Here is a 15,610-nt window from a genome sequence, read left to right on the forward strand (position 1 = left end):
TTATCGAGTTGACCTAGTCTAAGGCCACACCCGTTTCCTTTTGAACTATTCTTCCGAATCTATGATTTCTTCTGTCATTTACACGTCGGTTTGTTCTTCGCTTACCGTTATCTGGTTCATACTTATTTTTCTTTACAGGTCGTTACCTGGGTTCTTTATCTTAATGTTTTTAACTCTCCAGTTTCACTGGTTTGCGTTTTCCTTTATTATAAGACATTTTACTTATTTGATCCGAACACCCGTCTTTCTTTTGTTAGCGACCCTTAAGTCCGTCTCTTTTATTAATGTCCTGAAGGTCCATTTCATAAGCTTTATTGATAAAACCACTGTTATTGTTATACGGCTTTTGGGGTTTTACCAGTTTTCGTTCCAACACTTTTAATACGTTTATTTCACTAATCTTTTATACAATCACACCCATCAGTGTGATCATCATTCTTCCTCATAAGGATTTGATTAATAATGTCTTACTTGGCCGGTTATTCATACCCAAGTTTCTAAATCCGCATTTATTGATACTTTATTTTTCACAGTAGCAAATAATACGTATCATCCATTTAGTTTTCCTGGAGGGTATTTTCTGCCCAAGTCTAAATTCCTCATTCATAACCTTAATCCATTATCTAATTGTTTGCTTAACATTATCTTGTTGTAATTTTATAACGTGTACCTGCGTTACTCACCCCGATGGGCTTTCTCCCAACTCGTTCATCTCTTCTTTCCTTGCCTTCATCATGGTAACTTGTAGCCCTTTCCATGATTCCGGGTTACACGGCTTTAATAGCCTTTCCGACTTTCCCATAGATCCTTTTTGCACGTCTCCTCAGTCATGAGGGTTATCGTGTCGTGCCAACTGCGGTTGACATCATTCCATTGTAAGAATAACCAAATTCAACTTATTTCATTTTATTATTCCATGTCTTTGTATGGAATTTACCCACATCGTTTATCAATATAAATGATGTTTCTACGTGTTTTATTAGGTTTAGACAAGTATATAACCTTGTCTTCACCGCTTACTTACTATTACAAATCTCGGGTTCAGGTGTAATTACACTCCTTCCCAATACAACGTTTGTTCACTTCATTAAGTTCTCGGGTTCGAGTGTACGCACACTCCTTCCCATTATGACACTTATCTTTAATTGCATTCCCGGGTTCGAGTGTACACGCACTCCTTCCCATTGCAATATTTATCGAGATTACTTTTACCTCAGTTTCACATACTCGCTATTATTTATTTATATATATAAATACATATATATATATATATATATATTTTTTCTTTTACATAATTCATTCTACTTGTCTTATCGTAATTTAGAACGTGTACCTGATTGATACTCGCCCTGATGTACTCCGTTGTTTCAAGTCATCACTTGATTTAGGTTCTTTGCTAGCATGTTCTTTGTCATGCTTCCGAACCTTCCGCCCTTTAGATTATTTATCCACGCGTCATCTTTAGATGCGTTCATCATATCATTCGAACATTTCCAATTTATTATTAATCTTGCTATTCAATGTTGCCCGTATTGTTATACAAGACATTCGAATATACTTGCTTTACAAGTACTTATTTTATATTCAATCTATGATTAGGATTTATACTACCTAATCATCTTTTATCAACACTAGACATCTCGAATCTGCAATGTTTATGTCACTATTAAACGTTTTGTTTTATAACATGTGTATCATTCGCTTTGGTTTAGCCAAGTTTACCACTTGCTTAAACCATTCATGTTTAGTGCACTTTCCGGGTTTGTGTGTGTTAACACGCTCTTCCTGTGCACATCAAATCAATTTCCTTTTTCTAATATTCAAATAAAATTTACTAAATGACTAATTCTTACCGGATGTTTGATCAAGCTTGAACCGAACACACTTTGTTGAGAACCTTGAGCTCTGATTACCAACTTGTAGCACTCTACTCGTTTTCATAATATTTTATTATAAACAAAGCCTTAGTAAACCAAACCTTGATTTTTATATCAAACATAAGGAAATTTTGACCGGCTCTGAATAACCAGCCCAGCAAGAAGCTCAATTATTCTATAACATAACGGGGAAGTTAACATTCTAGATAAGTACTACTAGTTTAACAACCCCAAAACAAGTATTTAAGTGTTAACTACATAGACATTGTTTTAAACATATTTAAGTAATCGCGGAAGCTTCAAAAGTTCGTGTTCGGTTCTTCAAACATGCTTGATCACCATCTGGAATGTCCTCAATATCACCTAAGGTCAAAACCACATCAAATGTTAGTTTTGATAATGTTAGAATGGGTATAAACAAGTCCCATGGGTCAAAACAACAAAAATTAAACAATTTTCGGAATCAGGGGGCTAGACGCTACATCTAGGGGCTTGACGCTACATCTAGCCCCTTTTTTGACAGCAAGTTGCTTAAACTGTTGCTGCACATACCCAGCTCAATCTTTTATCAAGTCCCAACTTAAAATTGCCACAACTTATGATCCGTAAGTCCGTTTTCAGTGATTCATTTTCCTACACGTCCGTAATTAAATTACCGACGTGCCTACCACAATTATTATACCGAAAATCTAGTTTACAGGCTGAATCACTAAAATCTCTATTTAAATATTTGACCCGCTAGATTTACACAAGTTTTTCTACCATTACAATAGTAACCTTAAGGCGTTTTTACCCAACATCCGTGGCTTAATATCACCGGCATTTCATTACCAATCCTATGGCTTCATGCTCTTGTGATTTGTCAATGCGAAAAAGCTAACTTTCAACATTAACACTACTTACTACACAATTATTCGACCCGTTTGGCTCATTTATGGAATTTTCCATTATAACGACTACCAAACGTTTCTTAGACGCATCTTGACCTATTAAATCAAATAGTGAACAATATCATGCCAACTAATATTAACCTTTATATCAAAGCACTATTATGAACAATTAACACATCTGAATTACATGTTGTAACATAACAAGTTACATACTTGCATAATTTATCAACATTGGTTTCTAACCATAATTACCCATTCCCGGGCTTGTCAACCTTAGCGTATCACATACATTCCATGATTTACGCTTTTATAATTCAAATTTAATGAGTGACGTTTAAGTCACTTCGAGCACTATCAGTTTGACCATTATTTGACCCGTTTGGTTTGTCGAGTGAATTTCGTCACTTCTATGACATACCAAACTCACATTTGACACTACAATCTCATCAACATTTCTAAGACTATTGTTTATGCATATTGTAACGATACCGAAAGTTACGTACCTTTAAGGCGCTCCTTTCAAACGCGTGTCTCCATCGGCTTGTCCACTCGACGATCCGGAATCCTTGCCTATAGAGTTCAACCAAACATTGTTTAGAACTCCTTTCACAACATATCACGCATAATTTGTCGTATAGCTCAAGCATGCGTTTTTATCCCAATTTTCCCTATGTTAGCTTTCACTTAAGCGATTTAACAAACACCTTAAGGGCATAATTTTACACATTTATAATCAAGTTTATAACTTGTTATTTCTGCCAAATTCAATCATACATTTTAATTCCATTATGTCATGCATGCATATTATTATCAGAATCATCTTGTAGAAATCAAGTAACACCACTTTTGATAGTCAGAATTCTTGTATTCATCCTATTTCTACAAAACCCATTTAACCTATAAATGGATTATCATGAATTTCATAGCTTGAACATAATTTCAGCAAGTTATCAACTAGGATTCACTCCTAGACATGTTTTCATTACAAGATTCATCTAAACATCACATAATCAAGCTTCGATTTTCGATTTCACAAATCATCAAGAATTTGAGATGTAATTAAACAACGAAATTTTACATACCTTATGATCCCTTTACTGCGATGATCATTAATCTATGATTGGATTTCGATTTGGGCTCGATTTGCCCTTCCAATTTGTTGATCTTGTGCTTGTTAGGGTTTGGGTAGGAGAGCCCCTTGGCTCCTGTGATTGTATCGACCAGAACACACACTTAGAGTTTGTGTTTTGGTGTTGACATTTTATTAAATAAAAACTAGTTTCCAATTTATCACCTTTAGTTCCTCTACTTCACACAAGTTTATGTAAAGGGTGTCTTAACCATGTTTTTCTTATTATTTCAAGACTTATAACTAACTAGGTTATTTATTCCTAGTTATTTTATCTTGAATATTACTGACATTTTAATATCTATATATAAATCTATATTTTGGGGGTGTTACAGCTATCAAAGCATATCATTTTCTTTTCAAAATCATCACAAACAATCAACAATCAATCTACACTTACCGAGTGCCAGAACAATGTTATCTACATAATAATCATGAACTTGAACTTTCATAAAAACTTGTAGTAACTTGGTAGTGTGTTTAGTAGACTTAGTTACCCTTTAAAGTGTGTTTACCTCTTTAAAAACTTCACTCTTGAAAGATTTAGGTGTTTACAATTTACTAGATGATTTTTCCCAAAATCATTCTCTTGAATTTTTCTTGTAAACAATGTATTTTTATACTTGTTTCACCACTAGAAACATGGTTAGTTTCTTTAAAAACAATGTTCATGTAAATCTTTATGATTTAACTTGGTTTCTTTGGAATACTATTTTTGAAATCATCCAAGTTTATGTCTAGTAGTCATATTACATAATTCATCATTCACAAAATCATTTTCATTTTTCAAGTTCATGAAAACATAAAGCATGATGATCTTGGTCTTTCACAAGATCACCACCTTAACTTGCTAGATCATGTGTTTAATCGCAATCTAGTAGGTTTCTTATGATGTCTAACATAACTAACACAAATCATCAATCATCAAGAAGCAAATCAACACAAATCAACATGTATTCATATAGTATTAAGCTTATGTTAAGGTTTCATGATTATGTTCTTTAGTGTTCATCAAGATTAACAATGTTCATCATCTTTTAACCAACAAGATATGAAGTAACAAGAGTTCATAAGGGCCTTACTACTAGCTCTATGGCTAGGGATGAACACAAGAGGTTGAAGATGACTAATGTGTTGGATAATAGCAAATGGGAGAGGTACATCAAGATCCACAAGCTCCAAACTTCCTTAAACACCTTCTTACACCTTAGGATGAGCTTGGAATGGATGGAAGTGAGATGATGATGGTGGTGGTGTGGTGAGCTATGTTCGGCCGAGAGTGGGGTAGATAGGAGGAGAATGGTGGTGGTGTGAAGTGTGTGAGAGATGTGAGCTTATGTTTCAACTTATAACCATCTTTAGGCTTTTAACCATTGGATAACATGTCCCTCAAGTACTAAACATGATCTTCTAATCAATCTTATAAGATCAAGCAAGATCTTGGTGGGGTCACTCTTGTGACCGTCCACTTAAAGGGGGGGGGGGGGGAGGTCTTGCTTGGGTTTTAATGTTAAGTTAGATAATCTAGTTAGATCTTAAGTGTATTAGTTAGTGTTCATGCATATGATGTGTTATATAGTGTGTTAGGGTGTTCGGGGATCATAACTAGCTCAGAAACACTAAAACAATGTTTCTAGTATAATTTTGGTGATTCAGGTAGTGTTCGGTTGTTCGGTTAGATACTGGTTCGTTGAAGTGTCAAACTATTCTGTTTAGTGATCTTTAGGTACCCTTTTGTGACACTTTTAATTCCCGACACTTAGGAAAGTATCCAGGACCATTTATTCATACTTTTACATGTTGCCAACTTGTTAAAATGCTGATTTTTGCTGAAAAATGCTGAATTCAGCACTTTAGGTGGGTTTTAGGCACTTTCCGGCACTTAAACTATCACCTAGTGGAGCAGTTTTATGATCCTCACTTTCCTACACACTATACTAGTGTAGTACCTTGTCTCTGGCCCATACTGGGTCTCAAAACACTGTTTGTCTATGTACCGAACATCGTCAGCATTTTTCTGAGTTATCCGCTAACTGTGCTAGCTGTGCTTTGTGCATCGTTTATGTAACTAAAGTTTGTATGTAAAAAATGATGTGACAGTATGAAATGTGATGCACATGTAAGTATGATGCAGGAATCAGAAAGCAGTCATTTGTAATTCACACAGTCATTAAGCACTAATCATGGTTAATTAAATTGCACGGATACCTGGATTTTTGACAGTTGTCACATGCAAACCCTAGACTCTCTCTAAGACAGCGACGACAACACTATTCCCTCTCACGAAGGTCTTCCTGATTCCGATCTCGGTTCAAACGGTTAGTGGATAAATACCAATTGACTGATTCAACTTCCTGTCATATTAGGTTGCATAATGCCATGGTAGAATGGTTTGATTTGTTACTGTCTAATGATTGCTAAATTGATTGCATGGTTTATGATAATCGATGACCTAGGGGACTATAAATGGTTAGATTGTTATGATGGTTATGTATGTCGAGATTTAATCGTTTGGTTAGAATGATACTTGTAAATGGTTGATCTGTTAATCTGTTATGAGATGGTTAAATGATGAATTGGTTAATAGTTAGAGTTAACTGATTAAGTAATGATTGCAACTAATCGATCGGCATGAATGGAACAATGGCGATTAGGGTTTCTGTGTGTGTGTATTATTAACTATTACATTTGACGACGAAAGTCCCGCCCCTCCACGAAACACCCTGTCGACGAAACTCATGAGTCTTTCGTCACTAACATGGCCAACGAAATATGTTAGTCTTTCGTCACTCCTTAAGTCGACAAAACACCTTGGTGTTTCATCGATTGAAGTTTCGTTGCCCAGTGGTTGGTTCACAACAGACTGTGTTTAACATATGTATGAAACCTGAATGATTACTACTTGCCTGTTAATGAAGTTAATCAAGATTGAGGGAAACATGAATTTGCATACGAAACATACATATGAACTGTGGATTTGATTGAGTTATATAACTGCTATGTGCTATTTGGGAATCACTGTTTGAAAACACACTATGACTTTTATTTATATGTGAACCTTGAGAATGTGAAACTGATTACGTATATATGAATACCATAGGCTTGATTGATTAACTTGAACAACTAACTAATCATACCAAACAAACCAAGGTGAGTTCACTGCTCTTTTTCCAAGCATGCGTCCCGGGGAGGGACATCTGGTAAACGTTCCAGGGAGGAACGTCGGGTTAATGGGATGTTTGTTAATACTCGCATATCTATCAATCAAGTCCCTTCTACCGATTGTTGCCGGGGAGGCAACGGGGTATTAGTTAATAGCGCTATTTAGGTTTGGCAACCTCACACCGCACCGGGGAGGTCGGGAGTGAACTAATGATCCCAGTCTTGACCATGGCTTTGATAGAGGCAATGGGGTTTGGGCAAATAAACTGTAAGCCATCAGCGGTAAACGGGTTATTACAACATCAAATCATCGAAATGTTTTATTCACATATCTGGTAACTAAAACGTATGAAACAAACTTTGAACTCACCAGCGTCGTCTGACACACTTGTCTACATGCTTGCAGGTCCTTAGATTCTTGATTATGGACTTGCTATCTGGGAGTGCTGGAGTGATCATGGATCGAGACTCTTGGATACTTATTAAATTGGTTTAGAACACTTGTTTTAAAACAGTTGATTTACAATTCACTATATGCTTCCGCTGACGTTTACTTTCGTTTTAAGTTATGACTTGGATTTATCTTATGAAATGAATCGAATGTTTTATTTGAATATTTATTATTGGTTCAATGTGATTGGTGGCTTGGATCCTGGTACGTCACACGACCCGCGGTGTTCCCGCATGTGGTATTTTGGGGGTGTGACAGTTTGGTAGCAGAGCCATTGGTTATAGTGAACTAGGTTTTAAAACATTTTTATAATGCCAGACTATAACCGAACAACTTCGAAAATTGACCATGACACTCAGCTCCAGATTGCAAGGTTCGTCCTCTATTTACTTTATGCATTACTTGTTTAGTAGTCACACACTCACGACTTGCATGAAACAACATATTTGACACCTTGATGTGATTATCTGTGCTGCATGTCTTAGTGGAGCTAGATAGTGTTGCACAACCTTTCGACTCTTGCAATTATTGATCCTGTAATGCCTTTCGTTTTTCTATTTGATAGTGGGGAGAAACTTTTAGCGCAAGTTAAGAGGCACTGAGATAAGCATGCAAATTGCCTTGTTATTATGGGTGCACACATAATAATAACGTGAGGTGCATGTAAGTCCCAGTGAGGCTTAACGTGTGTGAGAAGGGTTCTGCCCTATTGTCTGGTGTGAACTTGGTAGTTTGTAGATGTCAACGTGAGACCTGACTCTTACCTTATCTCGACTCTTAAATTTGTTCCCTCTCCTTATATAGAATCATGAGTGGACGAGGTCATGGACGTGGTCACATCGCGATGACCCAGGCTGAGCTGACAAACCTAATCAACACACGTGTGGCTGAGGCTTTGGCAGCCTACCAAGCTGGTCAGCATGCGCATCAGAACAATCCGCCTGCCTGCACATTCAAGGCATTAATAGATTGTAAGCCACAGATGTTCAGTGGGACTGAAAGGGCTGCGAGGTTACTGCGTTGGTTTGAGAAGGCTGAATCGGTGTTCGCTATGTGTAACTGTCCCGTGGGGGACCGGGTGAAGTATGCTACTGACACTTTGTAGGATGGTGCCTTAACTTGGTGGAATGCCCAGGTGCAGATGTTGGGCATCGAGATGGCTAACGCCACCACCTGGGATGATTTCAAGGAGCTGATGCGGGAAGAGTACTGTACTCATGACGAGATTTAAAAGCTCGAGAACGAGTACTACGATTTGAAGATGGAAGGATCCGAGATCGAGGCTTACACGAAACGATCTCACGAACTAGCAATTTTGTGTCCTAACCTGTCTCGACCCCCACCTCGACGAATTGAGTTGTATCTCAAGGGCCTAGCACCAGCCGTAAAGGGGTATGTCACTACTGCAAACCTTAACAATCTACCTCTAATCATCCGTTTGGCACACAAGATTACAGACCAAGAGGTTGAGCGAGGATCGCTACCCCCTCGTGTTTCTGCTACTACCCCTGCTGCTACCGCTACCACACCTGCTAGTGATAACAAGCGTAAATGGAACGATGTTGATAAAGCGACTAGTGTGAGTCAATCTCAAAAAAGGCCTGACAACAGCAATAACCGTAGTTTCAGTCAGTCGTCCTCAGTTAACCAAGGTCAGGGCAGCAATCAGAGTCAAGGCTCCTACGCTGGTAAGAAGCCAAAGTGCAACAAGTGTGGTTATAATTATCATGGATTGTGTGTCCGGGCTTGCCATAGATGCGACAAGTTGGGACATGAGGCAAAAGACTGTAGAGTCCCTTACCCAAAACAGCAGCAACAGAATCAGCAACATCAGCAACAACAAAGGCAGCAGCCCCATCAGAACCAAGGCAATAGGAAGGGGTGTTTCTAGTGTGGGGATGAGGGCCAAGTTAAGCGGGATTACCCTCAGCTGAATTAGAATGCCAACGACAACAACAACCGCCAGAACACCAACAACAATGCTGGGAACAACAACAATGGCAACAATGGGGGCAATGGTGCTCGAGGAAGGGTATTTACGATCGGTGCTGGTGATGCTAGGAACGACGGAAATGTCATGACTGGTAGGTTTTCTGTGAACAACCTCTTTGCTTCTGTATTATTTGATTCTGGTGCCGATTGGAGTTATGTGTCCCTAGAGTTCAGTCAGCGACTAGGGTTAACCCCAACACCTCTAGAAGTTAAACATGTAGCAGAATTAGCTAATGGTAAAACGATTGAAGCTTCACATGTCCTTTTTGGGTCTAAACTAGATCTTGTGGGTCAAGTGTTTGATATTGACCTCCTTCCTGTTACCCTCGGTAGTTTTGATATAGTGGTTGGTATGGATTAGTTGTCCAAACATCAAGTTGAGATTCTATGCAAGGAGAAGATCGTACGTATTCCTCTCCCCAGTGGAGAGACATTATCGGTTCAAGGGCATCGTAGCGGGATGATGGTTGGTATTATCTCAGCTATGCAAGCGCAGAAATGTCTACGAAAGGGGTATCCTGCTATTCTAGCACTTGTTACTGATACTCTATCAGAAGAAAGAAAGATTGAAGACCTGCCAGTTGTTTGTGGATTCCCTGATGTATTTCCTGAGGAACTGCCTGGTTTACCTCCTCACCGTCAAGTGGAATTTCAGAATGATCTTGCACCAGGAGCGGCTCCAATTGCTCGAGCTCCTTATCATCTTGCACCTGGAGAGTTGCAAGAGCTATCGAATCAACTTCAAGAGCTGCTGGATAGAGGCTTTATTCGACCTAGTTCTTCACCTTGGGGGGCCCCAGTTTTGTTTGTAAAGAAGAAGGACGAGTCCTTTCGTATGTGCATAGATTATCGGGAGCTTAACAAGGTGACTGTCAAGAACCGCTACCCTTTGCCACGCATCGACGACTTGTACGACCAGTTGTAGGGGTCAAGTTTTTATTCGAAGATCGACTTAAGATCGGGCTATCATCAGATGAGAGTCCGAGAAGAGGATGTTCCTAAAATGGCTTTTCGAACGCGGTATGGGCACTATGAGTTTTTAGTGATGCCGTTTTGGTTGACGAATGCGCCAGCGGTCTTCATGGACCTCATGAACCGTGTATGCAAACCGTATCTCGACGACTTCGTTATCGTGTTTATCGACAACATTCTGATCTGTTCAAAGAGCAAGGAAGATCACGAGCGGCACCTGCGTCTTATTTTGGAGCTTCTGAGGAAGGAGCAACTCTACGCGAAATTCTCTAAATGTGACTTCTGGATTCGAGAGGTACACTTCCTTGGCCACATTGTTAACAAATCAGGTATACACGTGGATCCTGCAAAGATTGACACTATTAGAAATTGGGCGGAACCAAAGACTCCTTCGGAGGTGCGACAATTTCTTGGACTCACAGGGTACTATCGCAGGTTTATTAAGGACTTTTCGAAGATCGCCCAACCTCTTACCTCATTGACACAGAAAGGCGTCGTATACTCGTGGGGAATGAAGCAGGAAGATGTTTTCCAGTTGTTAAAACAGAAACTCTGTAGTGCACCAATCTTGTCTCTACCTGAAGGTACAGAAGATTTTATGGTATATTGTGATGCTTCGATTCAGGGTCTCGGTTGCGTGCTGATGCAACGCGAGAAGGTGATAGCTTACGCCTCGCGACAGTTAAAGGTTCACGAGAAGAATTACACGACCCACGACTTGGAGTTAGGAGTCGTGGTGTTCGCGCTCAAAATCTGAAGGCATTACCTGTACGGTACTAAATGTACTATTTATACCGATCACAGGAGCCTTCAGCATATCTTTGACCAGAAGGAATTGAATATGCGACAGCGTCACTGGATGGAACTCTTAAATGACTACGATTGCGCAATCAAGTATCATCCGGGGAAGGCTAACGTTGTAGCTGATGCCCTTAGTCGGAAGGAAACGAAACCAAAGCGTGTTCGCGCTCTGCAGCTCACCATCCATTCTAACCTACCTGACCAGATCCGTTCTGCACAGACTGAAGCGTTGAAAGAGGAAAATGTTGAAGCAGAGTACTTAAGGGGCATGGATAAACGACTTGTAGAGAGATCGGATGGTATCCTCTACTTCATGGAGTGAGTATGGATTCCTTTGTTTGGTAACCTTAGAGAGCTTGTGATGGACGAAGCACACAAGTCTTGATACTCTGTTCACCCAAGTTCGGATAAGATGTATTAGGATCTCAAAGTCATGTATTGGTGGCCGAAGATGAAGGCCCACATCGCGACTTATGTGAGTAAGTGTTTGACCTGCTCGAAAGTTAAAGTGGAATATCAGAAACTGTTTAGATTGCTGCAACAACCAGAAATACCCATGTGGAAATGGGAGCAAATCGCAATGGATTTTGTCACTGGGCTACCTAGAACTCAAAAAGGGAACGACACAATTTGGGTGGTCGTTGATCGTCTCACGAAGTCAGCGCATTTTCTTGCAATCAAGGAAACGGATAAGTTCTCACAATTAGCTGCTGTTTACCTCAAGGAGGTGGTTTCTAGGCACGGGGTGCCAACTTCTATTATCTCTGACCGTGACCCGCGTTCCATCTCAGATTTGTGACAGTCGATGCACAAATCATTTGGCTCATGCCTCGACATGAGTACTGCTTATCACCCACAGACGGATGGTAAAAGTGAACGAACCATCCAGACACTTGAAGACATGCTGCGGGCATGTGTGATTGATTTTGGCAAGGGTTGGGAGAAACACTTGCCTTTGATAGAGTTTTCTTACAACAATAGCTACCATACCAGCATCCAGGCAGCTCCATTCGAAGCATTGTACGGCCGCAAATGTCGCTCACCTCTCTGTTGGGCTGAGGTGGGTGACAGTCAGATTACAGGCCCAAAGCTTGTACTTTAAACTTCTGAGAAAATTGTTCAGGCCAGGAATCGTATGACGGCAGCACGTGATGGACAGAAAAGCTACGCCGACAAGCGTAGAAAACCTTTGGAATTCGCAGTTAATGATCGGGTCATGTTGAGGGTCTCACCCTGGAAAGGTGTAGTGCGTTTTGGAAAACGCGGCAAGCTTAACCCACGTTATGTTGGGCCATTCAATATTCTGGAGTGAATTGGTAAAGTGGCCTACAAGCTAGAGTTAGCTGCTGAGTTAGGTAACGTTCATGATGTTTTCCACGTGTCGCAACTGAAGAAGTGTTTATCTGATGAAACACTGGTGGTACCGTTTCAAGAGTTGAAGATTGACGACAAGTTGCAGTTTGTCGAGGAACCTATCAAAATCATGGACCGGGAAGTCAAAGTCCGCAAGCATAGCCGAATTCCGATTGTGAGAGTTTGTTGGAACTCAAGGCGTGGACCGGAGTTCAGATGGGAACGCGAGGATCAGATGAAGCTCAAGTACCCTCACTTATTCCCAACTGACAAATCTAAACCTGATGCAACTAGTGAATTTCGGGATGAAATTCCCAATCAAGTTGGGGATGATGTGGCACCCGCGGAAAATGCCCACTCATCTTGATCTAACACTGTACCGTTTTGGATTGCTTATCAAATTTCCAGACGAAATTTCTTTCAAGTTGGGGATGATGTGACAACCCGAGTTTTCAAGGTCCTTACTTGACACGTTACTCATTTCGCAAAGTGTTTCCATAATCCGCTGCATTGTAACTTGTTCATGTATGATATATGTTTGGTGTATTATATTATAGTTTGGTGAATAATGAACTTAACTGTTTGAGTTATAAACTGTACACATGCATTCTCATCCTTATCACTACGAAACATCACTCACTCGACGAAACCTAGGGTTTCGTCATGCACATCACGACGAAACATAGGCGTTTCGTCGGCCCGGATTCATTCGAAGCCCAGTAAGGGCCCAACACTTTTACGCACATATATAATGAAGTAGGGTTGTACGATGGAAAATAATTGATCGACTTACAAACCATAGACTCTCTCTAAGACAGCAATGACAACACTATTCCCTCTCACGAAGGTCTTCCTGGTTCCGATCTCGGTTCTAACGGTTAGTGTATAAATACCAACTGACTGATTCAACTTCCTGTCATATTAGGTTGCATAATGCCATGGTAGAATGGTTTGATTTGTTACTGTCTAATGATTGCTAGATTGATTGCATGGTTTATGATGATCGATGACCTAGGGGACTGTAAATGGTTAGATTGTTATGATGGTTACGTATGTCGAGATTTAATCGTTTGGTTAGAATGATACCTGTAAATGGTTGATCTGTTAATCTGTTATGAGATGGTTAAATGATGAATTGGTTAATAGTTAGGGTTAACTGATTATGTAATGATTGCAACTAATCGATCGGCATGAATGGAATAGCGCTATTAGGGTTTCTCTGTGTGTGTATTATTAACTGTTACATTTGACGACGGAAGTCCCACCCCTCCACGAAACACCCTATCGACGAAACTCATGAGTCTTTCGTCAGTCACATGGCCGATGAAATATGTTACTCTTTCGTCCCTCCCAAGTCGACGAAACACTTTGGTGTTTCGCCGATTGATGTTTTGTTGCCTAGTGGTTGGTTCACAACAGACTGTGTTTAACATGTGTATGAAACCTGAATGATTACTACTTGCTTGTTAATGATGTTAATCAAGATTGAGGGAAACATGAATTTGCATACGAAACATACATATGAACTGTGGATTTGATTGAGTTATATAACTGCTATGTGCTATTTGGGAATCACTATTTGAAAACACACTATGACTTTTATTTATATGTGAACCTTGAGAATGTGAAACTGATTACGTATATATGAATACCATAGGCTTGATTGATTAACTTGAACAAGTAACTAATCATACCGAGTAAACCAAGGTGAGTTCACTACTCTTTTTCCAAGCATACGTCCCATGGAGGGACATCTGGTAAACGTTCCGGGGAGGAACGTCGGTTAATGGGATGTTTGTTAATACTCGCATATCTATCAATCAAGTCCCTTTAACGATTGTTGCCGGGGAGGCAACGGGGTATTAGTTAATAGCGCTATTTAGGTTTGGCAACCTCACACTGCACCGGGGAGGTCGGGAGTGAACTAATGATCCCAGCCTTGACCATTGCTTTGATAGAGGCAATGGGGATTGGGCAAATAAACTGTAAGCCATCAGCGGTAAACGAGTTATTACAACATCAAATCATCGAAATGTTTTATTCACATATCTGGTAACTAAAACGTATGAAACAAACTTTGAACTCACCAGCATCGTCTGGCACACTTGTCTGCATGCTTGCAGGTCGTTAGATTCTTGATTATGGACTTTCTATCTGGGAGTGCTGTAGTGGTCATGGATCGAGACTCTTGGATACTTATTACATTGGTTTAGAACACTTGTTTTGAAACAGTTGATTTACAATTCACTATATGCTTCCGCTGAAAGTTTACTTTAGTTTTAACTTATGACTTGGATTTATCTTATGAAATGAATCGAATGTTTTATTTGAATATTTATTATTGGTTCAATGTGATTGGTGGCTTGGATCCTGGTACATCACACGTCCCGCGGTGTTCCCGCACGTGGTATTTTGGGGGTGTGACACAGTTACTTTATTACTATCATTTATTACAATAAAAAAGTCCCGCCAAAACTACGCGCCAAAAAACGCCTATAAGAGAGAGATCTATACACAATGAAATTAATCACACCCAGAAAACACAAAAACGTCATATCCTCTAGAAACCACTCCCTTCAAAACGCCACAGATGTCAAAGCTTTCACTGAAATGGATCCTTTTTCTGAGGAGGTTAACTCAATAATATTTTGCTGGATGAGATGGACAAATATTCAAGAAAAAGAGACTGATGACAGTGATATGCCATCATGTGAGCTTTGTTCTTGATGATTATAGGCATGGAAGAAAAGGTTCAACCAAAGTATAAAAATGCTATTTTGGACTCCATTATTACAAATAGCATCAAGCAAGAGTTGATCTTCAATGACATGCCACCAAACAAGACTATCACACCAAAAAACAGGATGCCACTTAGCAGCTTCTTCTAAAAAAGACGGGGTTTATGTAGGAAACTTGGCATCTAGCTAAAGTATTCAAAAGAGGTTCAAAACGCCAAAACAAATTCAAGAAAGATAGAGGCTGA

Source organism: Helianthus annuus, chromosome 7 (genome assembly GCF_002127325.2).
Source record: "Helianthus annuus cultivar XRQ/B chromosome 7, HanXRQr2.0-SUNRISE, whole genome shotgun sequence".
Classification (NCBI taxonomy): Eukaryota; Viridiplantae; Streptophyta; class Magnoliopsida; order Asterales; family Asteraceae; genus Helianthus; species Helianthus annuus.